Genomic DNA, 26,322 nt, shown 5'->3' on the forward strand with positions numbered 1-26,322 from the left:
AAGCGAGGAGAAAGTGTTTTATTGTGTGCATGGTATTTTCTCCTGCATGTGATGATGCAAATACTGCTCCCGAAAATGTGTCGACCTATACATGCACGTATTTTGACCTTCCAAAAGGTGCAAAGTGAGTTACATCTGTCTGCCACAGCTGGCAGCTATTCAGACCTCGGGGATTGACTCCCGTCTCCATAGATGGTATCTGATAGTTCTGACAGTTCGGACATGTAGCAACAATAGCCTTTGCCTGATCTTTTGAGAGCTTGAACGTTCTCATAAGGGCAGGTATATTTTGATGAAAAAACGCGTGTGACAACTTTGCCTGGGCAAAGGTGTTAGGAACATTAGCAGTTTCTGCTGCCATTGCTAATGCATCCGCTTTCCTGTCACCTTCTGCAACAAAACCTGGGAGGTCCATGTGTGACCTCACATGCATTATATGGTAAGGTTGCTTTCTGTGGGAGATCAGGTGTATTAATTTAGAGAGCAGTTGGTACAACTTTGGATTAGAGACCTCTTTGAGAAGAGCATGTTCTGCTCTCATAGCTATCCCAGAAACATAAGGTGAATCTGTGACCAGATTGAAAGGTTTGTTTTTAAATTTTTCAAAGGCTCTGACAACAGCTGCTAATTCTGCAATCTGTGGAGATCCCTCCACTATTTGTATGTCAGAGTGCCAATCTTGTGTTTGGGGGTCTTTCCATGTAATCACCGACTTGTGGGAAGACCCTGAACCATCTGTAAAGATGGTTAGAGCTTTGAGAGGTTTTCTACTTTGGATTCGTTTTGGAATCAAATGGAAGGTTATATCAGGGTTAAAAAGTTTGTGTTTTGGGATCTTAACTGAAGTTTGGCCCGTATAGCTATCTAGGGCAAACTGGAGGCTTTCATTGGTCTGGAGCAAATCCTCAAAGTCTGTGAGGGTTATTGGCAAGTATATGCACTCACACCCTGAAAGAGAGCAGAGGCGAGTTCTAGCCTTTTTTATTAAATGTGCCATGACCTCCTGGTAGGTGGTGTCTTTGTAGGCTGGCTGTTTGTAAAAATCCATTCCAGTATCAACAAAGGGTCTTGAAGCTGGGAGTCCCATTGGAAAATCAGTCCATGGAATCAAGGTGCTTCTCCCAGGATGATGAACTGTAAAGGCAGGCTGGGCTCGAAGCGATGGGTTTTGCGTGAAGACAGGGCTTCCTGGACTTTGGTCATGGCACCTCTGGCTTCTTCTGTGAGAGTGCAGGGAGAGTCCAGGTCTTTAGGCCCACGAAGAAGATTGAACAAGGGAGCATGGTCCTCTGTTGTAATTCCTAGCAGTGGACGTACCCAGTTGATGGATCCGCACAGGCTGTGTGTTGCCTTCTTGTGAAGGCCGCGATGACCTGGTATCGGAGTCCAGCACTGCGATCTCCTCCTTGGGATCCCTCGTGGCCAATAACAGACGCTGACACCAATGTGGTGGACGGTTAAAGGCGTTTATTGAGGGGTCTCAAGGGTATTTATGGACTAAGGGGCTTCTCTACGTCAGACAGGGGTTTGGCTATACTTTCTAGGGTTAGTATGGAGTGGAAAGTTACTGGCATGCATAGGTTAGGGGGGCTACACGTTTGGCTACATTCCAAGGGTGATCCATATCTATGGGGAGGGGGGGTAGAAGGATTCCTGTAATTTTCCGTCACAGCCCGAAATCTTCCGAACGCCTGTCCCTAGCCTACCACAGCTGTGTAAGTCCCTCAGGGTTTTTGGGTCGTCATTTATGGTGAGCTGCTGGGATACAATGGTCCTTTCCCAGATCTGGACTCCAAGGTAAGTCCATGGCTTGGTGTACTGGATTTTGTCCTCACGAATCTCCATTCCTGCCTTTTCTATGGTTTCAATAGTCTTTTTAACTGTTTTGTCCAAGTAAGCTTTATCTGAAGCACACACCAGGATATCATCCATATAGTGGTGGATGATAGCATCTGGAAATAATTTCCGAATGGGAGACAGGATGTGGGCCACATACCACTGGCCAATAGTGGGACTGTTTTTGAGACCTTGAGGAAGTTAACACCAATGATATCTTTTGAGAGGAACCTCTTTGTTAAGAGCGGGAACGGAGAAAGCAAACTGTGGAGCATCCTCAGGGTGTAGAGGAATGCTGAAGAAACAGTCCTTAATGTCTATGATAGCAAGTGTCCAGTCTCTAGGCAGCATTGATGGGGAGGGCAGGCCAGGCTGGAGGGGGCCCATGTCCTCGATGACCTCGTTGATTCTGCGAAGGTCGTGGAGGAGCCTCCACCTGTTTGTCCCAGGCTTTGGTAGAACGAAGACTGGAGAGTTCCAAGGGCTGTCAGACTCTACTACGTGGCCTTTTTTGAGCTGTTCTTCCACAAGGGTGTTTAGGGCGCGCAGCTTGGCTTTAGAGAGGGGCCACTGTTCAATCCAGATTGGCTTGTGGCGTTTCCAGGTGAGACGAGGTGTATCTGGCAGTGCGCGTGCCTCAGTGGCCCCGATTAGAAATCCTGAGTGGGGATACATAGGGAAGCTCCCCACTGGGATAGAACGTCTCTGCCCCAAAGGGTGATGGGGGCCCTTACCACAAATGGACGGATGGTTGCCAGCTTGCCTTCAGGCCCTTCAACAAGAATGTTGTTCTTGCTTCTCATGGATACTGTAGCTCCACCAATCCCAGAAATCATGCCTGCAACCGGTTGTAGATCCCAGTGTGCTGGCCATTCTGAGCGGGCGATGATGGTCACATCAGCACCGGTGTCCAGCATCCCTGGTAGGTGGGTCTTCTCGTCTTTGCAGGTAAGGCCACACTCAATGGTAGGCTTGGTTGGTCCCACGACTTGTGCCCACATAGCTGTAGGGTTGAGAGCAATCTGTTCCCTGTGATTTTTTGGGAGTAAGAAGGCTTGTGCTATTGGAGTTCCCTTTGAAAGAAAAAATGGTAAGTCCATGCAGTATACCTGGACAAGAATCTCTTGTCCCGGCTGTACTTTTAGCACTTCTGGAACAACCAAGATCTCCTTTGGGCTATTAAGAGAGTCACCTATAATTAAAATGTGCGAAGGACCACCTTTTGGCCCATATTTTCCTGTGGGAACACAATGAACATTCTAATTATTAAAGTCAATGGACAAAGCAGTTACCAGTTGACGGCAGGTTCCTATCTGTATCGCCCCGTGTGTTGGGTCCTCTTCTTGTGGTCCGGAACTTCCTGGGATGGTGCGTGGTTGGGTCTGGGTGGCCTTTGATTTGTTGTCACAGCCCGGGGCTCCACTGGGCTGCGCAAGGCGTTTCCCAGATGCTGCTGGTAGTGCTGCTGATTCTGGGGACTTTAATAGGTATTACGGTAGTATCGGGGAGGTGACCTTTCTGGGCAATCCTTTATGTAATGTCCAAGATCCCCACAGTGATAGCATTTAGCTTGGTCTTTAGAAGCTATGACTGCATGTGCACCAGAAACTCCTTCAGCAATACCCTTAGCAACTGCTTGGGCCACTGTATTTTCAGTGGACATGTGATGTGTACAGCATTCCAGCATTTGCTCTATGGTGGGGTCTGTATCCACGGGTAGAGACCTCAGAATGGCTTTGCATTTTTCATTTGAGTTACTCAAGGCAAGTTTACATAAGAGTTCCTTCCTTGCCTCTGTGCTTTCTATCTGTTTCTCCAGAGCATCTCTAAGTCTGTCCACAAATTTGATAAAACTTTCATCTATCCCTTGTTTAATAGTAGAAAAATGCATTGTTGGCATTGACTCATCATGCATGAGAAGTAAAGAGGTTTTTGCTGCGAGAGCGATGTCCTGCAGTGCCTCTTTATTCAAGGTTTCCAATTGGTCTGCTGGTTTCTGTAAGTCACCTTCACCAGCTAGTTGGACTACCGTAAAATTCGTCTTATTAGCATCTGCAGAATATGAATCTGATAATGTTTTTAATTGTTTTTTCCAATGCCTGTCCCATAACAAATATTCTGCTGGGGACAGGAGGCAGTGTGAAATATTTTTTATATCGTGGGGAAGTAAGACATGTGCTGAGAACATTGCTTCTAAGAAATTTCTAAAAATATGTGAGCCTCGCCCATGTTCTTTGGCTATATTTCTTAATTGCACGAGCTCCTTATTTGAGTTTGGCTTCCATGTCTTTATAGCGGATTCCCCACCATTTCTTTCCTGTTTATACTCTACAGGGAAAGCATTAATTTTTTGTGCCAGTTCCCAATCACCAGCCTTAGTTGCCTCTATCTTAATAAGAGTCCATGGATCAGTATACATCGTATCAGAGTCAGAGTCACTGCAAGTGCTCTGGTCCTCTGAGGAGGACTGAGGGGAGTTGCAATCCGTGTCCTATGCTTTTTGCGGCGTTTAGAAGCGGCGTTTTTCAAGGGTTTTGGTGGCTCTGGGGGGACACATGGCATAACCTGGCCAGGGGGAGGCGCCATTGGAGCTGGGATGACAGCACAGCATGCACAGGACTGGGTGGGGGGGGTAGCACCTTGGGGGGTCTCTGGGATTCCGTTCGGGTGGCATTGAGGGTGGGTGGGGGGTTGGGAGGACTGAGGGTGTGGGCATGGGGGGAGTGGGGGTGAGGAGGCAGTGGGACTGGTCTGGGGTGCCGGGGGTACGGGGTGGTGCGCTGGGACTGTGAATGTGTGGGTACCCCCTGCTGTGGCAGGCAGGGTGCAGGGGGGGGGAGCGGGGGTACACACGGGCACGGCAGGGGGGCTACGGGGGTCGGGGGACCAATGGCGGAGGTCTGGCCGCTCGGAGCAGGGGTGGGGGGAGGGGGGGTGGGGGACACCGCGACGCGGGGAGACTGAGTCACCGTGGGGGTGGGAGGAGCGGGAAGGGGGGTTTTAGGGTCCACGGCGGGGGTGGACAGAGCTGGCGTGGGGGTGGGGGGGCGGGAGGGGGGGGCGGGATGGTTCGTGGCAGGGGGGAGGGTGGGAGGAGCAGGAAGAGGGGGGCCCGGGACCGGAGGCGAGGGGGAAGCAGAGCCGGAGGGAGAGGGGATGTCTGCAGTTGTAGATAAGTCAGGATTCGGGGGATTGGGCGGCGCATATCCCGCAGGCGAGGGGGAGGTGGGTTTAGGAGCTAGGGTGGAAGGCATCGCTTCTGCCTTGGGAGAGGCAGAGGCGAGGAGAGTTTTAGGATCCTGCGGATGCGAGGCATGCGAGCTACATTCCTGCGGATCTTTATCAGTGTAATTAGCATTTGAAGAGGAAGTGTCTGTTGCTAGGGTTTTTTCTCTGTTAAATTTTTCAATGGTTTTAGTTATTATATGGAATAAAGGCAAATACTTAGTTACAGAAAAGTCCTGGTTAGTTTGTGAGTTATATTTTTTGTTTCCAATTTTGTCCCAAAACAAATTTTCAGTGATAGTTTCTTTATCAGTTTTAGGGTATTGCAAAAGAATCCATCTTATAAATTTTTAAGGTTATTTTTAGAGAGCTTGCCATTGGAAAAGTTGTTTGCAGATAAGATTTCTAAGATAATTCAGTATAATTCTCTCTCGATTCGGGTTAAAGTACTAAAAATTGAACCCATGTTACTTTAGCCCTTCCAGCAGAAAAAAAACGAGAAAAAAAAAAGAAAAAAAAAAAAGAAAAAGGGAGTTTAGGATCCAGAAAAAATGGCCGCAGTAATACTTACACTTCTTCAGCTGAGTTGGGGTCTAAAATCTGTTGGAAGGCGTCTGCTTCCCGTCAGTTCTCCTTGCTGAGTTGGGGTCTAAAATCTGTTGGAAGGCGTCTGCTTCCCGTCAGTTCTCCTTGGAACTTTGTCGTTCAGATGTAAATTTTGAGTGTGGAACTGACACCTCCCAGGGAGAGGTTCTTCTAAAACACAGTGGCCTCTTCGCAGGAGGAGCGGCGTCTGGACGGCAGTACTGTAACCTCCGGGGGGGGGGGGGGGTCCGCTGCTCAATCGATGAGTTTCGCCTCCAATGGGGGGGGGGTCCACGTCGTCGAGTCGGGCGCCACGTATAATAAAGCCTCTATTCTGGCCTTATTATCAAGCAGTGCAAGATAGCCCGGGAGCCCAGTCCTCAGGGAGATAGGGTGCCCGAAAGCTAGGCTAGCTCGAGGCTGATCGCCGTGGGCTACTCTCTAGCAAGCTTGGTGATTATCAGCTCTTTAGTGATTGCAAGCTCTCTTAGGATCTCAGCTCTTGCTTGCTAGGTAGGGTGCCCTTGGCTGAGGCTGCAGCAGACGGTGAGAGAGGAGGAGAGGTCCTGGCGTTCCACAGCGATGTTTATTGGGGGAGTCTGTGAGGGGTCCCAGCAACAGCTCTTCTTCTGTCGAATGGGCTAAAGTAGGCCCCTTTTATAGGGTTAAGGGGAATCCAAACTTGACCAATAGTAAGGTTTAGGTAATATCGCCTATAAGGTTACAGAGATAAGCTTTGGGGTGGGGGTCAGAGAGACAGGATCTTATTTTGCTGTCTCAGCAGTTCCTATTGTTCAATTCTCCATGGGGCCTTACCCAGCCCCATGTGGTCTACTACACCCAACCACCCTTTGGGTAAAGAACCTTTTTCTGATATCTAACCTAAACCTCCCCTGACACAACTTTGGGTCCTGTCACTGGTCACCTGTAGTGGGTTGACCTTGGCTAGATGCCAGGTGCCCACCAAGCTGCTCTATCACTCCCCTTCCCAGTGGGACAAGGGAGAGAAAAAAAAAGATGGAAAACAACTAGTAGGTTGAAAAAAGGCAGTTTACTAAAGCAAGAAAAAAAGGAAAGTTTGCACATGCATAAGCAAATGAGAGAAAATTTAATCTGTACTTCCCATCAGCAAGTGATATTCAGCCATTTCCCAGGAAGCAGGGCTTCAGCACACATAGAGGTTGCTCCAGATGGCAAACACTCTAAAAAAACAAATGCCCCCCATTTCTCTTCCCTCCCTTAGCTTTTATATCTGAGCTGATGTCATATGGTATCGAATTTTGCTTTGGTTAATTTGGGTCATCTGGCCTGGTTGTGTCCCCTCCCAGGATCTTGCCCACTCCCAGCCTACTGATGGGGAGTGGAATGGTGAGAGGCAGTGCTGATGCTGTGCCAGCACTGCTCCACAGTAACCAAAACACTGGTGTGTTATCAACACCTTTCTAGCTACCAATGCAAAGCACAGCACTATGACGGCTGCTGAGGGAAAGTGAACTCCAGCTCAGCCAGATCCAATACATCACCACAGAGAAGAGATCAGTGTTTGCCCCTCCTCTTCCCCTCACAAGGAAGTGGTAGACTGCAATGAGGTCTCCCCTCAGTCTCTTCTTCTCTAGGCTGAACACACCAAGTTACCTCAGCTGCTCCTCATATGGCTTCACCTCAAGGCCCTTCAGCATCTTTGTTGCCCTCCTTTCTTATATTGTGGTGCCCAAAACTGCACACAGTACTCATCTGAGTTTAAGACAATTTACAGGGTGGGCACTCCAAAATAAGTTACCTCCCCTTTTAGTTTTAACCACTCCCCTTTCACCATTAAGGAGGGATGAATTTGAGAAGATCTAAGTGGAAAAAAGTTTACTAAAAGGACGAAACAGCAACAGGCAAAATAACAGTAATAATCACTAGATACAAAGGTGTTGAGTCCTGTCGACTACTTGGAAACAAAGAAAATAAAATGACGGAGAAGTCCCCCCCCACCATGGTACCATCCTTAACAAACACGTAGTCCAAGGGACAAAAGCAACATGGCAGATAAGCCCCTCCCCTAAAATGGAAGCTTCAGTAAAAGACTGTGTTGTCCAAGGGACGAAGGCAAAACGGCAGAGAAGCCCCCTTCTCCTGATCGCATGGTTGAGAGAAAGAATAAAGAGAAAAAAACCCACAGCAAATGAACCTCTGTGATTATAAAACTCCCTCTTCCCCTAAACAACAACCAACAGGGAACAAGGACAAAACAAAAAGAAACCTGGAGTCTAAAATCATTTAAGTGTCCCCCAAGCCATTTGCTTCATGCCACCCAATAGTGTCTCTCCTGACAGTGTCAGCTCTGTCAACAATGGTGGCTGGAATTCAGGCAACTGCTGGAACTTGGGAATTGGGGTATAGGCAAACCTGTGGTGTCAATTGCTCTGCTTCTTTTTCAGCCAGCTGGACCCAGTTTGTGTTGGCATGTTTGTGTGTTAGGGTGGGGAAAGAAACGGTCTTCCCAGGCACTGAAACCAGCACCTCCTGGCTCTGACAGTTCCAGCTTCAGAGATGGTGATTGCCTCTGGCAACCACAACCAAAAAGGAGTTGCCAACTATTCTAAGGATACAGGAAAAATGAAAGAGAGCCTCTGCCTACTGGTGGGAATGAAAGAGAGTCTCTGCCTGAGTATTTTGTCTCTGAAAGGCACCCCAGCACCCCCTGCCTCCGCAATTCTGTTTCTGGCCCTCAGGTCTTAAAAGGACAGTAACAATCTTGGGCAAATGGCATAGCACAAATATGGAATATAATACACATTTTTTGGGTTACCTAGGACAGTACTCAAGGTGAGGCTGCACCAGTGCAGAGTAGAGCAGGACAATCACCTCCCTTGACTGGCTGGTGATGCTGTGCCTGATGCACCCCAGGACACAGTTGGCCCTCCTGGCTGCCAGGGCACTGCTGACTCATATTCAACTTGCCTTCAACCAGGACCCCGAGGTCCTTTTCCGGGGCGCTGCTTTCCAGCATCTCATTCCTCAGTCTGTATGTACATCTAGGGTTGCCTTTTCCCAGGTGCAAAATCTGGCACTTTCCCTTGTTAAACTTCATATGGTTGGTGATTGCCCAGTCCTCTAATTTGTTGAGGTCTCTCTGCAGGGCCTCTATGCCTTCGAGGAAGTCAACAGACTCTCCCAGTTCTGTATCGTCTGTGAACTTGCTTAGTATCCCTTCCAGTCCTTCATCCAAGTCATTTATGAAGATGTTGAAGAGTACAGGGCCTAAGATGGAGCCCTGCAGAACCCCACTAGTGACAGGTCACCAGTCTGATGTCACCCCATTCACTATAACCTTTTGCACCTGACCTGTGAGCCAGTTATTCACCCACCGCATGATGTGTTTGTCTAGAAGGATCTGTGAGAGACTATTGAAAGATTTATTGAAATCGAAAAAGATGTCATCAACTGGCTTTCCTAGATCAACTAGGTGGGTTGCAATGTTGTAGAAGGAAATCAGGTTTGACAAGCAGGACTTTCCAACTCATGCAGCTGTGTTGGCTGTGACTGATGACTGCGTTGTCCTTCAGGTGTTTTCAATACCCTCCAGAAGAATCTTTTCCATTATTTTACTGTGCAGTGAAGTGAGACTGACAGGTTGGTAGTTTCTCTTTTTGAATATCAGGACAACATTCAGCAGCTTCCAGTCATCTGGGACCTCTCCAGATTCCCAAGACTGTTCAAAAATCATTGAGAGGGGTTTGGTGATGACATCAGCCACATCTTTGAGGATTCCCATCAGGCCCCATTGATTTCTAGGGATTGGAGAAAAGGAGACTGAGGGAGTGCTCTCATTGCCCTCTACAGCTTTCTGATGAGGGGAAGTGGAGAGGAAGATGCTAATCTCTTCTCTGGTATCCAGTGATAGGACGCATGAGAATATCTCAAAGTTGCATCAGGGGAGGTTCAGGCTTGATATAAGGAAAGATTTCTTTACTGAGAGGGTGGTCAAACCCTGGAACCAGGTTTCCTAGAGGGATGGCTGATCCTCCAAGCCTGTCAATGTTTAAGGCTTTTGGACAATGCCCTTAATACTGTGCTTGAAGTTTTAGTCTGCAGTTGGAGACCATATAGTTGGACTAGATGATTGTTATAGTTTCCTTTTCAGTTGGAAATATTCTATCCTAAGTAGGGCCCCAGTATGTCTAGTGGGGTCTTTGGAGACAAATGCCTTAATATTGTTACATGCCTGTGTAAGGCCCCAAAAACCTCACTCAATGAGACACTTAGAAGAGTTTACAGTTTTTTATGTACTCTGAGTTAGAGGCATGGGAGAAATACCAACAAGATATTCTCAAGAGGTCAAAAACAACAAAAAAACTTTACTGGCAACTTTAGAAAATCAGAGAACTTTGGCAAAAGGTTTAGAGCAGCATTCAGTCAACGTAAAACATTTCACAAAGCATTAACTTAGCCTGTCTAATTTAAAGTTACTCAAAATGTTACTCAGAACTCTGAAGGAATTAGAAGAAAGAGGAAAAGACAGAAAAAATATAGACGAGAACAAATATAGCTACCACTCCTAGTTCCAGCAGTGTTTAGCTGATAGAAATTCCAGTAGGAGGTAGGGTCAAGACGTGCTCGCCGCATGTCCTGGGTGAAATACCCTTTGGCTTTCCTGGGTCCTTCCCCCAGGTGGGACTTCTGGTCATGTGACCACTTAAGAGCTGGGTTAGGAGCTCCAGAGGTGGGGTGTGGAGCATTGCCTTTGGTGTCCCAATGATTGGCAGCCACTGCAGGGCTGGGATACAGGCCCAGGATGGGTGAGGTGTACAAGGCATTGCATTGCCTCCCCAAAGGCAAGGCCCAACCCGCCCCTTTCCCTCACACCCCCACCCCTCTGAAATGCTTCAAGCCAGCAATCTCCTCCAGTCTCTCACAGCCCCCACACCCCCTTTCACTCAGCTTTTATTGCTGAGCATGATGTCATATGGTATAAAATATCCCTTTGGTCAGTTTTGGTTGGCTATCCTGACCCTTAGGGTTGGTGGGTGAGGGGGTTAAGAAAGAGCCTTGATGCTGTGCAAGCACTGGTCAACAGTAGCCAAAACATTGGTGAGCTACAAATACAAAGCACAGCACTGAGGGCTGCTATGGGGAAAGTTAACTCCATCCCAGCTGGACCCAACACAATCTCCACCCTTTTTTTTTCATACCATTTGCATCATGCTTAGGTCCTACATAATTTCCTACATTTACACATCTTCTTATTATCCCCTTATATCTATTTCACAAAATCACAAAATGGATAAGGTTGGAAGGAACCACAGTAGGGTCATGTCACGATCCGTCCTTACAAACGGGGCTCGTGATGGTTCGTGGGGGTGATCTCAGGGTGCAAAAAACCGACACGGCACAGGGGATTTGCAGTAATAATCAAAACAAATGCACCTTTATTGAATGACCACAGCAAAATGTGATAGAGGGATTAAAGGAGAGAAAAAGATAGAGAAAGAGAGAGAAAAGAGAGAGAGAGAGGGGGCATATAGCTACCAAACGTAGAGACAAAGTCCTTTGGTCCAGTCCAGTCGAGGATCCTCCTGTTACGTCGGGGAGATCTCAAAATCTCTAGCTAACTCAGAGGTTTTTAATATGATAATTCTATTGAAAATTGTGAGGAGGGGGGGGGGAACAGATACAATAAGGAATAGATGTAACAGGTAGTCCATGTTCTCAGCAGTAAATGAGAGCCATTGTTTTCTTGGTCCAGTGGTCACAACCTGCAGGCAAACATCTCGGTTTGGTCAGCTTGCCTCCCCCTACACACCTCCCCCGGGTTAGGGGTTTCATGTCTCAGTCCTTGATGGAGAGGCTTCTTACATCTCAGTCTGTCATGGTGGTTGTAAAACAGGTGAGGGTCTTCTGTGGGAGACCACCTGAACTCAGGAGAAGTCCAGCCAGGCCGAGAGGTGGGACAGCTTCCAAGGCTATTGTTGCAAAAAGGGCACAGTGCCCCTTCTCATTGGGCTCAGTGTAGCATACAGCAAACAACACCTGTGAAAGCAATAACTTAGCACTGTGCTCTTGGGTCTCAGGGCCTTTGGCATGTGTAACTTTCTCCTTCAGAGCCAGAGATTTTAGACAGGGGGGTCTTCTCTTCAGTGGTTCCCCAATGACGATCGTGAGGCAGATGAGGGAAAACTTGGACAGACTCTCACAGGTCATCTGCCCCAACCTCCCTGCTCAAGCAAGTTCTTCTCATTCTGGAAGTAATTCTCATTCTGGAAATCCCCTCTTAATGATATTTTCAATTTATGCTATATGCTTAATCCATCTTTCTACCCAACACACAAATTTATACATTCCCATTAACTACTGTTTCTTAAGAGATAGGTAGATATCATTTTCCCTATTCACGAGCTTCTATCATTCCCCTAGATGTTCATAAGAACTGACTATGACTTGGGCCTCATCTGTCAAGGTGGTCTCTTAGGACAGGAAAAGCAGCATGTTTGATTGGTGGGTGCAAACACCAGCTTGGTTTGAGTCATCATTGCACTCACCCAGTTCCTTGTGAAGCTCACTCTTGGTTGGTTGAAGTAGTCCCTGATATGTTACTTCCTACAACATACAACTTGCATCACAGATTATTATCCCCCAAGGTTAAATCTCCTTGAGGCACACACTGGATCTTCCCATGCTTCTGCATTACCCACCAATTACACCCAGATCAATGAATGGGTTTGCCTTTTTTCCAAGGAAGAAGTCCACATTGCCTTCCCCAGCTAATTCCCTTCTTCCTCAAATTCTGCTAAATTTAGAACCCAGTGCCCAATGCTCTCAGTATAGTGTTTAACGATCCATTATATTTCTCAGTCTTTTTGGAGGCTTGTAGATGATAGGGCATGTGATACAAGCACTCAGTGCCCTGTTCCTTAGCCCAGGAGTTTATGAGGCTATTTCAAAAATGAGTTCCACTGTCCAACAGTTCTCTCTGGGGTATCTCAGAATCCTAGAATGGTTTCAGTTGGAAGAGACCTTAAAAACCATCTAGTTACAACCTCACTGCCATGGACAGGGACAACTTCCACTAGACCAGGTTGCTCAGAGCCCCATCCAACCTGGCCTTGAACACCTTCAGGAATGGGGCATCCACAACCTCTCTGGGCAACCTGTGCCAGTGCCTCACCACCCTCTGAGTAAAGAATTTCTTCTAAATATCTAATCTAAACTTGCTGTCTTTTAGTTTAAAATCATTGCCGCTTGTCCTGTCACTATCTGCCCATATAAAAGTCCCTCTCTTTTTTATACTTTGTAATACTTTGTAATAGTTTTGTTTTTGTATTCCAGTATTTTTCCCAAATGGTTTACCCCAGATTGTACCCCCTCCCTTTACCTGTGTAATCCCTTTCCTTTGCTGAGATCATCCCCAAATCCCCACCCTGGCTCTCTGTCAATCACTCAGCATCCCATCCCCTCCATCTAGAAGTTTCAGTCCAGGACGTCAAGTGATTAGCCAGAGACTAGGGAAAACCCCCCAAGTGTTACCCCATACACTGTCCTAAATGTCTATCCCCCAGTATCCATCCCTTAGGGTCACTTACTGGTTAGTAAAATGTTATCTACTCTAGGTTTACACCTCCCTTTAAATGTAACCTTGGCACCTCTCCCGGGGCTCTCAGCAGGAGGCCCCCTAAGGTGGTAGAGGCTGCTCGGAGCTCCTAGAATAAACCTTGGATTAACCTCTGCTAAGAGTCGACCCCTTCAGGTATTTCCCCACCTCAGCTGGGTTCTGAATTTGTTCATGTGGAAAGTCCCAGACTATAGGGTCAGAAAATTCCTTCAGGATTTGGCCCATATCCTCCCATTTCCCACACCACTAAGGATTTCCCACTCCTGGGTCTACTCCTGGGTCAGGGGTCTCATCAGCCCCTCTAGAAATCACAGCCATCATTCTAGAGAAGCAGCAGACTGTATAGACGAAGGTTACCAGATTAAATACCAGAAAGATGGTCTCTAACATTCAGGGAAAACTGAACATTCTCCAATAGTGGTGTAACAGATTCAGAGGAGAAGAAGGAAAGCAAAGGCTGAAAAGCCTCATTCCCGGCTGCTCCTCCTCTAACAAACTGGATGCATAACCATAGCCACGAACCATTCATACCTGGAGCAGACCTCAGCATGTTTATAAACTTTTCACAAACCATTACCACCAAGCCCAGCAGGATAGCTATTCTGGTCACTGCCCCTCTGCTGTAAAAACTATGTATTAGGGACAATACTAGAGGTATTTCTGGATAAGAAAATAAACCTAGGGACCGTAGAGGTAATAAGATCTCAAAAAAACTTAGAGACTAGAAATGCATGCAAGCCTTCACCCCAAGAGACATTATGAATTCAAAAAGCATGGCTATTAACTGCTCTATACGAACACAGAGTAATGGCAACCAAAATTCACTCAAAACAGGGTTTTTTCCACTCTCTCGAGCCACGCGTTGAGCACCAAATTTTGTCCTGGTTTAGGGCAAATTTGGTAGAGAACCTCCAAAGGGGGCCCCTCTAGAAAGCAAACCCACATGGCTCCTCCCCCCAACCGGTTCGGGAAGCATTCCTCAGAGAGAAGTGGAAAGAACCTGTTTATTTAACAGGCACAGCACCCCCCAGCACACAAAATGAACAATTCTGGATGACACCACTCTTTCACCACTCTGAAAAAGATGACAAATTCAGAAAGTCTCTCCTGGGGGTGGTCGCTCTGTTATCAGTCCCTCCGGTGCTGGGGATAGCTGCTGCAAGCCATAAGGTGCAAACACTCGGTGTTTCCTAGGTCCCAATCCGGAGCAGGTTTGAGTGGTTCCAAGAAAAGGGAAAGAAAAACAGTCCAGGGAAAATTCAGACTGCCTAGCTAAACTAACTAACAAGCAGAAGCAAAAGCAAAACAGGAGCAAGAGCAAAGTGAAAGCAAGCACAAAAAAACTAAAAGCAAAAGCAGCACTATGTATTGCCCCGTCTCTTTGTCCTGACAACTGTAGGGGAGTGACCAGGCTGATAACAAACCAAAACAAAACTTCGCTCTTCAGAGCCAGTCTTGAAGGCACAGAACATAATATCCAGCATAAACAGAACAGACAACTGGGGATACAAGCATCATAATGTCACCCTAGGACAATTTTAAAAATTGCAACCATGTAGCCTTTTTCCCCCTGAAACCTGGAGGGAATTTCAGAAAGCTAATTTAGCATGAGACTAAATTTAAAACCTCTAATGAAAATTATCTCTTTTGTTCCCTCCCCCTCATCCCTTTCCGAATATGGTGTGTGTTGCTGTAGTGGACCCCCAGCTGGGTAATAATTAGTATTGACTCTGATTCTCAGAAAGCTGATTAATCTCTTTATTATTATATTATTATTAAGAAACCCATTGTTTTATAGACAGTTATTATACAGCTGGACCTAATTGGTCCTCTAATTAAAATACCATCACCATTAGTTAATTAAGAATCTACCCTTTTGTAAACAAATCTCCATAACACATTCCACATGTTCACAGTAACAGGTGCAGCAAGCTAAGAATTATTTATCATGGTTTTCTCTGATCTTCTCCTAGCCTTTCCCAGAAAGGCCTGGGAAAGTTTTGTGTTGCTTTCTGTGGTCTGAGAGCTGCTGCTGCAGGTATGTATGTGTAGTTTCCCACTGCCATCTCTATTACCTTCATTTTTCTGTACTGTTTTCATCACTTCAGTTTTGTGTTCATGCTTTTAATTTTTGCCTCTGTGTTGATAAACAGGTTTTTTATTAATTTTGGCAGAATCTTTTGCCTATAGCTGATTGTAAGCATCAGTTGATGTATTGATAGTTTGTCTGGTTTAGTGAACATGTAGTGTTGTCAATGTTATTTATTTTATAATTAGCCTGCATGTCTTCAGGTTCAGTGTTTTAAGTCTGGAATAGCTGGTATGGTTTCTTCAGTAGTGGGTTATAGGACTTTCTTAGTATTTGGGTTTTTTCCCTTTCTTTCTCTTAAGAATTGTAGGGAGATATAGAGAAGCATTCAATTAAATGGAATGAAGAAGACTAACCAGATGTTCCAATAGTATTTCCAGATTATTCAAAGCCCAGTACAGTGGGAGAAGCCATAATTTGTGAACTATTGAACTAGACCAGCCAAGACGATCATCCTTTTTGCAGGCACTTCTAACTATTCATCAAAGAAAGATTAAGCAATTTGAAAAGCTCTGGACAGACACCATCTAATTTCTACACCACAATACTGGTGTGAATGTTATATCATCAATGGTTATGTTCCTAATATATTTTTTCTACATTTTATACAAAAAACAAAGGATGAAAAATAAATAAAATATTACAAAAGCACACCATTCTTTTGATGAAAGTGAAGTTACTCATCCCTTTTTTGCTTTTGTTTTGTTTTTAGCAAATCCACAAATGGAAAAATTAGCTGGCTCTGATTAGTTTGTTTGCTTGGGGAGGGGAAGAAATTAGCCTGGGTTTTTTTTGTACATCTACATTTCTAGTGCACCTACATTTCTAGTACATCTACATTTTGGGAGGGGGAGGGGAAAGCAGGGGAGCAAGAGAGAGCACCATGTGGTTTGGAGAGTTTCGGCAGGGGCACTGAATTGGGGAGTACCATTCTTAAACTATGACAACCAAGCACTGAGCCTGGTGTCACTGGCAGCATTTTGGGTTCTTTAATCATGGGTTGGTCTACACCATGCCAGGACTTTTGGCAACAGACAACATACACCTGTGTCCTTGTTTCAGCTAGAGTTATTTTCCTCTCAGTAGCTGTTACAGTGCTGTGTTTTGGATCCATAATGAGAGTGATGTTGATACAATGATGTTTTGTGGTTTTGCTAAGTCATGTTTCTCCTAAGCCAAGGACTTTTTCCTTGTCTTGTGCTCTGCCAGTGAGGAGGTTTGCAAAAAAATGTTGAGGGAGCATAGCTGGGACAAGTGATTCAAACTGACCAAAGGGATATTCCACATGATAGAACATCATGCCCAGTATATAAACTGGGGGAAGGTAGCTGGAAGAGGAGCCAATCTGGGTTTGGGAAGGAGGGGTCTGGCATTGGTCAGCAGGTGGTGAGCAATTGCATGATATATCACTTGTTTTTCCCCTTTTTATTATCATTATTATTTACCATTATTATTGCATTTTTCCTTATTTCCAATTATTAAACTGTTCGTATCTCAACAACAAGTTTTACTTAGATTTTCCTCCCCATTCCACAGGGTGGGGGGACTGGGGGATGGGGGGAAAGAGAGGGGCATTGAGCAAGTGGCTTCATGGTTTTTTAGCTCCAGCTGGCCTTAAAACCATGACAACCTGTCTCAAATGGGGAATAGGATCTTTGTGCAGCAATTAGCAGGGCTCATTAAAAGAGCTTTAAACTAGATTTGATGGGGGAAAGGTACGAAACCAGGCTCCCTTGAGAAAAGCCTGGTGGCTACACTTCAATATTTAAGGGACAGTGTGTCAGCAAGTTCCTTTGGACTACTCCACTATGTGCTGAGTACACTAGAGCACATTTTAAATGCCCTGGCCCTAATGAGTGCAATGCCCTAGCCATCTCAGTGGAGGTAGGGGATGGCGACCTATGCATCAGCAAAGACACTAGGGTTATTGATGTGGTAGAAACCACAGAGGCACCTGAGAATGGTCACATAGGAATTAGGACATCTCCCCCTAAAAAGGGTGGGATCAATAGCCCAACTGAAGTGCATCTGCACCAATGCACACAGCATGGCCAAAAAACAGAAGAAGCTAGAAGCCATTGTGCGTCAGGAAAACTATGACAATAAACATGGTGGGATGACTCCCACAACTGGAGTACTGCAATGGATGGCTAAAAACTCTTCAGAAGGGATGGGTAAGGAAGGAGAGGGAACAGGGTAGCCCTGTATATTAGGGAGTGTTTTGATTATCTAGAGCCTGATAACAGTGATAAAAGGGTTGAGTGTTTATGAGTAAGAATCAGGGACAAGGCCAACAAGACAGATATCCTGGTGGGAGTCAGTTATAGAGCACCCATCCAGAGTGAAGAGACAGACAAAATATTCTATGAGTAGCTTGAAGAAGTCTTGTGCTCACTGGCCCTTGTTCTCATGGGGGACTTCAACCTACCAGATGTCTGCTGGAAATACAACAGAGCAGACAGGAAATGGTCTAGGAGGTTTTGGGAGTGTGTTAAAGATAAATTCCTGACACAGTTCATGACTGAGCCAACTAGGGAAGGTATTGGGATCCAATTAGTGAGAGATGCCTCTGCCTGAACTAAGGTGCAAACAAGATCATATGCTGAAGTCAATAGTACAGATTTAATTTAACAGTAAATGGGAGGTAGAAAGATAGAAAGAAATAGAAATGGGGGGGAAGGAGAGAGAGAGAGAGGGGTCAACCAGAAGACAGTCACTACCATTAATCCAGCCGTGTCCCATTGGTCCTTCTTCACCCTGGGCTCCTTGGTGGTGGGGGTCCCAGAGTTGTTGTTCTGGGGGTTTCACCTTTATACAGTCCAAGTTCCGAGTATCCACAGGGTAGTCACAAGTGCCGTTCCCATAACTTGGGGTGATAATGTGTATGAACAGTTGCTTCCTTTCCCACAGCAATTTGCCACATTGGGAATTTTTGTCGAGATGCGTTAACCAGGATATGCTAACCAGATCTCGCCTCTACCAGGCTTGGAATTAGTGCCTTCCTGTTGAAAATTCCTCCCTTCTGTGCTTATCTCAGGTTCCTGCTGTGGTGGCTTATCTTATGGCAAGTTCCTTCTGTGGCCTTGACAGTGTTTGAGGCAGGCAACTGTGCTCTTTAAGTCCTTACAGAAGGTTCTCGATCTGTTGTTTGTGAACAAAGAAAGACTTGTGGGTGATGTGATGGTTGGAGGCAGTCTTATGATATGATAGTTTTCAATTCTCAGAGATGTAAGGAGTTGTCTGCAGTACTGCTATCCCAGAATTCAATGGCCAGTTTAGGAGACTGTTTGAGAAAGTCCTTTGGGAGGCAGTCCTGAAGAGCAAAGGAGTCCAAAAAGGCTGGATGTGCTAGAAGAAAGAAATCTTAAAGGGGCAGAAGCAGGCCATCCCCATGTGCTGAAAGATGAGCTTGTACGGAAGATGACCGGCCAAGCTAAACAGAGAGCTTTATCTGGAAGTCAGAAAGAAAAAAAGAGTTTATCACCTCTGGGAACAGGGGCAGTCAATTCAGGAGGACTAATGGATGTTGGGAGGTTGTGCAGGGAGAAAATTAGAAGGGCCTAAGCCCAACTAGAGCTTAATCTGAATACTGCTATAAAAGACAATCAAATCTGTTTCTATAAATACACTAGCAACAAAAGGAGAGGGCTAAGGAAAATCTTCATCCTTTATTGGATGTGAAGGGAAACAGTGACAAAAGATGAGGAAAAGGTTGAAGTACTTAATGCTGCTTTTTCCTTTATCTTGAATAAGACCAACTGTTCTCAGGCTACCCAGCCCATTGACCTGGAAGACAGAGACAGGGAGCAGAGTAGGGCCCCCATAATCCAAGGGGAAATGGTTAGAGACCTGCTACACTACTTAGATGTGCACTAGTCTATGGGACAGGATGGGTGCAAGGGTACTGAGGGAGCTGGCCAAAGTGCTCACCAAACCACTTCCAAACATTTATCAAGAGTCCTGGCTAACCAGGGAGGTCACAGTTGGCTGAAGGTTAACAAACATGATGCCTATGTTGAAGAAGGGCTAGAAGGAGGATCCAAGGATCTATAGGCATGTCAGCCTGACCTTGGTGCTGGGGAATGTTATGGAACAGATGATCTTGAGTGCCATTATGTGATGTGTACAGGCCACCAGTTGATCAGGTTCTGTCAGTTTGGGTTTATGAAAGGCAGGTCCTACTTGACTGACCTTATATCCTTCTATGACAAGGTTACCCACTTAGTGGACAAGGGAAAGGCTGTGGATGTTTGTTACATATAGGTAAAAACCTTATAAAAGAAAGGCTTTGTAAAATCATGGCTTAGGCCTGCTACTTTGGCTAAGTACAGCTGGCAGCTAGCCTGATAAGTTCCCATGATAAAACTGTCAGCTTTCATGAGAATGGAATCCTGTAACAGTGAAAAGCTAGTTATTCTCATGAGAAAGAATTCTGAGACTGTGACTGTTAACTGCACTTGTGAAAACTATCCTGAATTGTTGAAGAGAAGAATGCAAACAAAGACTGTAGTCGGCAGGTAGGCACCTCTGGTGAACTGACCAATCAAATGGGGTAACAAATAGTTACCGACCAATTGGAATTGAGCATGAAATTTTGTAAAACACTATAAATTTGGGATGTGGAAATAAACTGGAGCTTCTCTCTCACTGCTTGAACAAGAGTGTATGTCTCATTTCTATCTCTAATGTGAGGGCATAGCAATAGATGTTGTCTACCTGAACTTCAATAAAGCCTTTGACACCATTTCCCATAGCATTGTTCTGGAGAAACTGTTCACGGCATGGACAGGTGTCCTCTTCACTGGGTAGAAAAGCATCTGAATATCCAGGCCCAGAGAATGATGGTGAATGGCATTAAATCCAGTTGGCTTCTGGTTGCAAGTGGGGTTCCCCAGGGCTCAGTATTGAGACGGATTTTATTTAATTTGTCTATCGATGAGCTAGATGATGGGATCAAGTGCATCCTCAGTAAGTTTGCAGGTGACAGCAAGTTGGACGGGAGTGTTGATGTACTTGAGGGTAGGAAAGCTCTACAGGAGTAATCTGGACAGACTGAATCAATGGGCAAGGCCATTTGTATGAGGTTCAATAAGGTAAAGTGCCAGGTCCTGCACTTGGGTCACAACAACCCCATGCAACTCTACAGGCTGGAGGAAGAGTGTCTGGAAAGCTTCCTGGCAGAAAAGGATGTGAGAGTGTTGGTTGACAGCTGGCTGAATATAAGCCAGTGTGTGCCCAGGTGGGCAAGAAGGCTAACAACCTCCTGGCTTGTATCAGAAATAGTGTGGCCTGCAGGACTAGGGAAGTAATTGTCCCTTTCTACTCAGCACTGGTGATACTTCACCTCCAATACTATGTGCAGTTTTGGGCCCCTAAGTACAAGAAAGACATTGAGATACTAGGATATGTCCAAAGAAGGGCAACGAGGCTGGTGAAGTGTCTAGGGCACACGTCTTATGAAGTGGCTGAGGGAATGAAGGTTGTTTATTCTGAAAGAACAGGGGGCTGAGGGGATCTTAAAGGACCTGAAAGGAGGTTGTAGCAAGGTGGGTGTCAGTCTCTTTTCCGAGGTAAGAAGTGATATGACAGAAGTAAATGGCGTCAAGTTTTGCCAGGAGAGGTTTAGATTGGATATTAGAAAAAAATTTCTTCACAGAAAGGGTTATAAAGGATTGGAACAGGCTGCCCAGGGAAGTGGTTGAGGCACTACCCCTGGAGGCATTGAAAAGACATGTAGATGTGGTACTTAGGGATGTAGTTTAGTGGTTGCCTTGGCAGTGTTATGTTTGCACTTGGACTCAATGATCCTAAAGGTCTTTTATAACCCAAGTGATTCTATGGTTGCAGCAATAAAGCTTTTACTTTGAAGATACTAGGAGATTTAGGAAAGGCCAGTAAAATATCTACCTGTATTGACTGGTTTTGGTGGATGGTAGGTGCTGAATAAATAGGAAGATGCTGTGAGTCAATTTTTCACAATATTATCAGGAAGGAAAACTTTTTTTATTATCTTGTACTATATATAAAATAAATAGCAATGTATCTCTTGGGTTGATCTAAAAAGGAATATATTTGCTTTGTTTCTTTGGTCAGCTACCCTTATTCATATCAGAAACATTGTTTACTTTAACATTTATGGAAGCTGTAATATAAAAACAAGCAAATTATGGGTACACAGAGAGGTAGTTTTCATTAGAAAGATTAGTTTCTTCTGCCTAGAAGACTAATCTACAGCTGAACTTCTTGCATGGTCTACTAGGGAGTTCTGATAATCCACACTTGACATGTCCTTGGATTAGTTTTCATTGAAATCCCATTAGTGATTTGAAAGATAAAATATAAGTATGCTTACATAATTTGAAAGCATTTTAGGCTGCATACTTTTTCAAAAATAATTGGAAAGTACAGAAATATAATAAATAGAAAACACAATGTGACAACTATAATGAGCTTATCCTTCTGTCAAGAAAACCATTTAAAGTAGATGTTAATTTTGAGGACTCTTCCAGGCATACTTATTTATGATGCTATTTAATTATACATATTACAGAGAGGGGGAATGCACTTTGCATCTTTCTCTGAAGCCTTCAGCATACAGAATAGTTCAGGAATAATTGGAAAACCTGTAGACTGACAATATGGACATTTTATGCAAGCTGTTGCTTTCTTTTTTGTTTGAGTTGGTAACCTTTTCCCCAGAAATGTTAGTAAAATAAAATGCTGAAAAAAAATCAAATATGCTTGAGAGTTTAGTTAAAGCATAGTTTTGCATAACCATTTAAAATAATGATTTGGGATTGTATGGATAATGTTGTTTACTGCTGAGTATCATCTCCTTCTGTTATTCTCCAAAAGAAGCTAGAATAACATTTTTCCTAAAATGTATTAAGAGAATTGAACAGTGTGATGAATTGTTCTTGCTTCTTCTGAGGGCTATGATTAGCATACTTCATTAGGGGATTGGACCATCTACATTGTAGCAGAATTAAGTGTTAAGGCTCCCAGTGGAAGAAATAAAATTCACCAACTTGTCAGTGGAGTTCTAACTTAATTGCTGATGTCCTGGGAAATTAAAGTAATAGAAAGGAGAGGTTTCTTTTCTACCAAATCTTGTTCACCTTTTTTTATGTCACTGCAGGAGAGACATGTACTGAGTTAGTCCATAACTTTATAAACACAGGAAAAACCCATCCCTGCAATACTTCTCACAGAAACAACATTGCATTAAATCCCAGTGTTATCTTTTCCTCCTTAAAAATTATACTGGATTAGTAGGAGAACTCAGACAGTATTTGCATTGGTCATGGAACTCGAATTAAGTTCATCAGATGGACAGATCTTACATGTGATAGAAACTAGGAGTTTTAGTTCTTGGATATGAATCCACAAGGTGTTAAAACAGACGATCTAGGGGCCTTTTCAACTTTGACAATAATAGGAGGAAAAGTTAACTTGTTTTAGAAGACAGGCAAGATTCAACCTTATGTCTGACTACTTAAGGAGGTGCAACTCTCATGTCCAAAGCTGAATTACAATAATTTTTAATTTTTCCAAAAAGAAAAAAGCAATGCATTGTTAGTGATGCTAGCTGCTTGTGTTGCTTCTAAAGGCCTTCTAGAAATAGATATGCTTGTAAAGAAATCAGAGAATAGTTTTTAAATGCTTAGGTCCTATAAAAAACAACAGCATGAGAGGCAGATGTTTAGTTTCTGGAAAATCTGTCCAGATGTTCAGTGTATTCTTTGCAGCTGGAACATTCTGCTTCTAGAAGGGTACTGACAATACCTGAAGCATTTTTAATACCAGTAGTTCTTGTTGTTGCAAGTTGCCCTCTATGTAGAGGAAAAAAGACGTGTCTCAAATTTGAAGAAGAGTACTATTGGAAATGAGAAAATACTAAAGGAACAAATTCTCATCTGAAAACTTCAGCTGCAGAGAACAGGGAAGAGAGTAATGTGTAGTTAGTAGCCAAGATGATCTGCTCCATGCCCTTCCCCAGCACTGAGGTCAGGCTGACAGGCCTGTTGTTCCCCAGATCCCCCTTTTGACCCTTCTTATAGATAGGTGTCACATTTGCTAATTTCCAGTCACCCGGTTTTATTACGGTGGGGTTTTCGGGGTCTCTCTAACCCCAGCTGCCGTAGGTGTCTAGATAGCGAAGTCCTGCTAATCACAACCTGTCCAGGTCCCTCAGGCAGGCTCTCAGCTGCAGGCAATCTTAGCAAGCAGCTCAGCTCTTAAGTGAGATCAGCTCTTTGGTGAATTCAGCTCTTTAGTGATTTCAGCTCTTTGCTTGCTAAGTGCTTCAGCAGATGCAGGGAGAGAGAGGAGAAGTGCCGTATGAGGTTCCACTGAGGTGTCTTTATTGGCAGCTTCTGTGAAGGGTCACAGTGACAGCTCTTCTGCAGAACTGGGCAGAAGTAGGTGTTTATATAGGGTATAGGAGTTTTGAGAAACAGTCCAATAGTTAGGGTCGAGGCGAATATGACCTGTCGTCTTACAGAGAGATAACGAGGGTCCAAAGGTGGAAGAGGGGCTTTTTTTGGTCCAGTCATCATGACTAGGAATTTCTTATCTTAGGCAACTGACTGCCAGGGAGGCCTTGCAGGCCCTGTGGCTGCTACAACCCAGAACCTCCCTGGTTGACCAGGGCTGCTGGTAAATGATTGAAAGTGGCTTGGTAAGCACTTCAGCCAGCTCCCTCAGTACCCTTGAGTGAATCTCATCTACCCCCATTGACTTGTGGAGGTCTAAGTGGCACTGCAGGTCACTGACCATTCCCTCCTGGATTATGGGGGCTTTATTCTGCTCCCCATCTCTGTCTTCCAGCTCAGGAGGCTGGGTACCCTGAGGACAACTGGTCGTACTAAAGATTGAGGCAAAGAAGACATTCAGTACCTCAGCCTTTTCCTCATCCTTTCTTATTATGTTTCCCCCCTCATCCAAAAAAGGATGGAAATTCTTCTTCTCCCTGCTTTTGTTGCTGATGTATTTGTAGAAACACTTTTTGTTGTCTTTTACAGCAGTGGCCAGAGACAAAGCTCTCTGTTCTGCCATGCTAGTTGTCTTCTGTGCTGGTTCATCTTTCAGCATGGGGACAGCCTGCTCCTGCTCCTTTAAGATTTCCTTCTTAAAGCACATCCAGCCTTCCTGGACTATTTTGCCCTTAAGGACTGCCTCCCAAGCAACTCTCTCAACCAGTCTCCTAAATAGGCCAAAGTCTGCCCTCCAGAAGTCTAAGGTGGCAGTTATGTTGACATCTCTCCTTATTTCTTTCATAATTGAAAACTATAATTTCTTGATTGCTTTGCCCAAGATGGCCTCTGATTTTCACTCTGAGCAGTCGTTCTGTATTTACAAACAGCAGGTCCAGCAGGGCACCTTCCCTGGTTGTCTCATTTACCAGCTGTGTCAGGAAGTTCTCTTCCATTCACTCCAGAAACCTCCTGGACTGTTTCCTCTCTGCTCTGTTGTATTTCCAGAAGACATCTGGTAGGTTGAAGTCTCCCATGAGAATAAGGTCCAACAATCACAAGATTTCCCCCAGCTGCTTACAGAATATTTCATCTGCCTCTTCATCCTACTTGGGTGATCTATAACACTCTCACCAGGACATCTGCCTTCTTAGCCTTCTCCCTGATTCTTACTGTAGTGGATTGACTCTGGCTGGATGCCAGACACCCACCAAAGCTGCTCTATCACTCCCCTCTGTAACCAGACAGGAGACACAAAATATAAAAAAAGGATTCATGGGTTGAGAGAATGTCTGGGGGAGATCACTCACCAAATACTGTCATGGGCAGAACACTCAAATTTGAGGTATTAATTTAATTTATTACTCATAAAATCAGAGAAGGACAATGAGAAGTAAAATAAGATCTTAAAAACACCTTCCCCACATCCCTCCCTGCTTCCCAAGCTCTACCTCCTCCCCCCAAGCAGCACAGGGAGACAGGGAATGAGGATTATACTCAGTTCATCACAAGTTGTTTCTGCTGCTGCTCAGGGAGAGGAGTCCTTCTCTTGTTCCAATGTGGGGTCTCTCCCACAGGAAACAGTTCTCTATGAACTTCTCCCGCGTGAGCCCATCCCACGAGCAACAGTCCTCCCCAAATTGCTGCAATGTGGGTCACTCTTCCCATGGAATGCAGTCATTCAGGCACAGCTTCTTCAGTGTGGATCCCCCACAGGGTCACAAGTCCTACCAGGAAACCTGCACCGGCATGGGCTCCTCCCTCCATGGGACTGCAAGTCTCTGCCAGGAGCTACCAAAACCTGGCCATAAAACCCCAGTACACTTACTGATAAACACTCAATTCTATAATACCATCATGTGAGAGACTGAAATGATAACGGCTAATTACTCAATCGGCCATTTGCAAAAGCAGCAGAGTACTTTGCTGAGAGCAGGTTTGTACCCCCCAACCGAAGGTGAGGAGGAGAGTTTTTGGGTATGTGGTGGCAAAGCCTCTGCTCTGCGAAAAACAGCCCAGGTGCAGAGGGGGTGCACATTTACCACCAGAGGATGACCACTACAAACTGACCTTTGTTTAGATAAACTTGTTGAGCCCTACAATTGTGTACTGGATAACCTGTGACTAATGTTGTTAACAAGCTGGGTTTTAAGCCAGATAAGGGAAAAGGCCCATAAGAAGCAGATCCTGTGTGGTGGGATAATGCTTTTTATCATGTCAATGTCCTCCCTCTCGATAAGGCTCAGGTGGAAAACTCATATATATACACCAGTCATTCAGTGTCCCTCTAATCCGCCCCAAGGGATCTATTAACAAGAACAAGGTCATAACACATTATCAAGCTCCAAAGAATCAAAACACTCCCTAACATACAGGGCTAGCCCACTGCCTCTCCTTCCTTGCCTATCCCTTCTGAAGAGTTTATAGCCATCCTTTGCATCAGTCCAGTCGTGCAAATCATCCCACCATGTTTCTGTGGTGGCAACTGTCATAGTTTTCCTGATGTGCAATAGTTT

General features: G+C 45.0%; 1 protein-coding gene across 7 annotated transcripts in view; it reads left to right on the plus strand.

Moving 5' to 3' along the window:
- The window catches only part of LOC136568568 (spindlin-Z-like), a 107,233-nt gene that overhangs the window by 35,252 nt on the left and 45,659 nt on the right, over nt 1–26,322 (plus strand). The window contains exon 2 of one of the 7 annotated variants that reach the window (XM_066568585.1): nt 15,217–15,281. The exons of the other annotated variants lie outside the window; for them this stretch is intronic. The gene's annotated coding sequence lies outside the window, so the exon portion shown is untranslated. The remainder of the gene's footprint in view (nt 1–15,216; nt 15,282–26,322) is intronic. 7 annotated transcript variants of the gene reach the window in all.

Source organism: Molothrus aeneus, chromosome W, assembly GCF_037042795.1.
Source record: "Molothrus aeneus isolate 106 chromosome W, BPBGC_Maene_1.0, whole genome shotgun sequence".
NCBI classification, from domain to species: Eukaryota; Metazoa; Chordata; class Aves; order Passeriformes; family Icteridae; genus Molothrus; species Molothrus aeneus.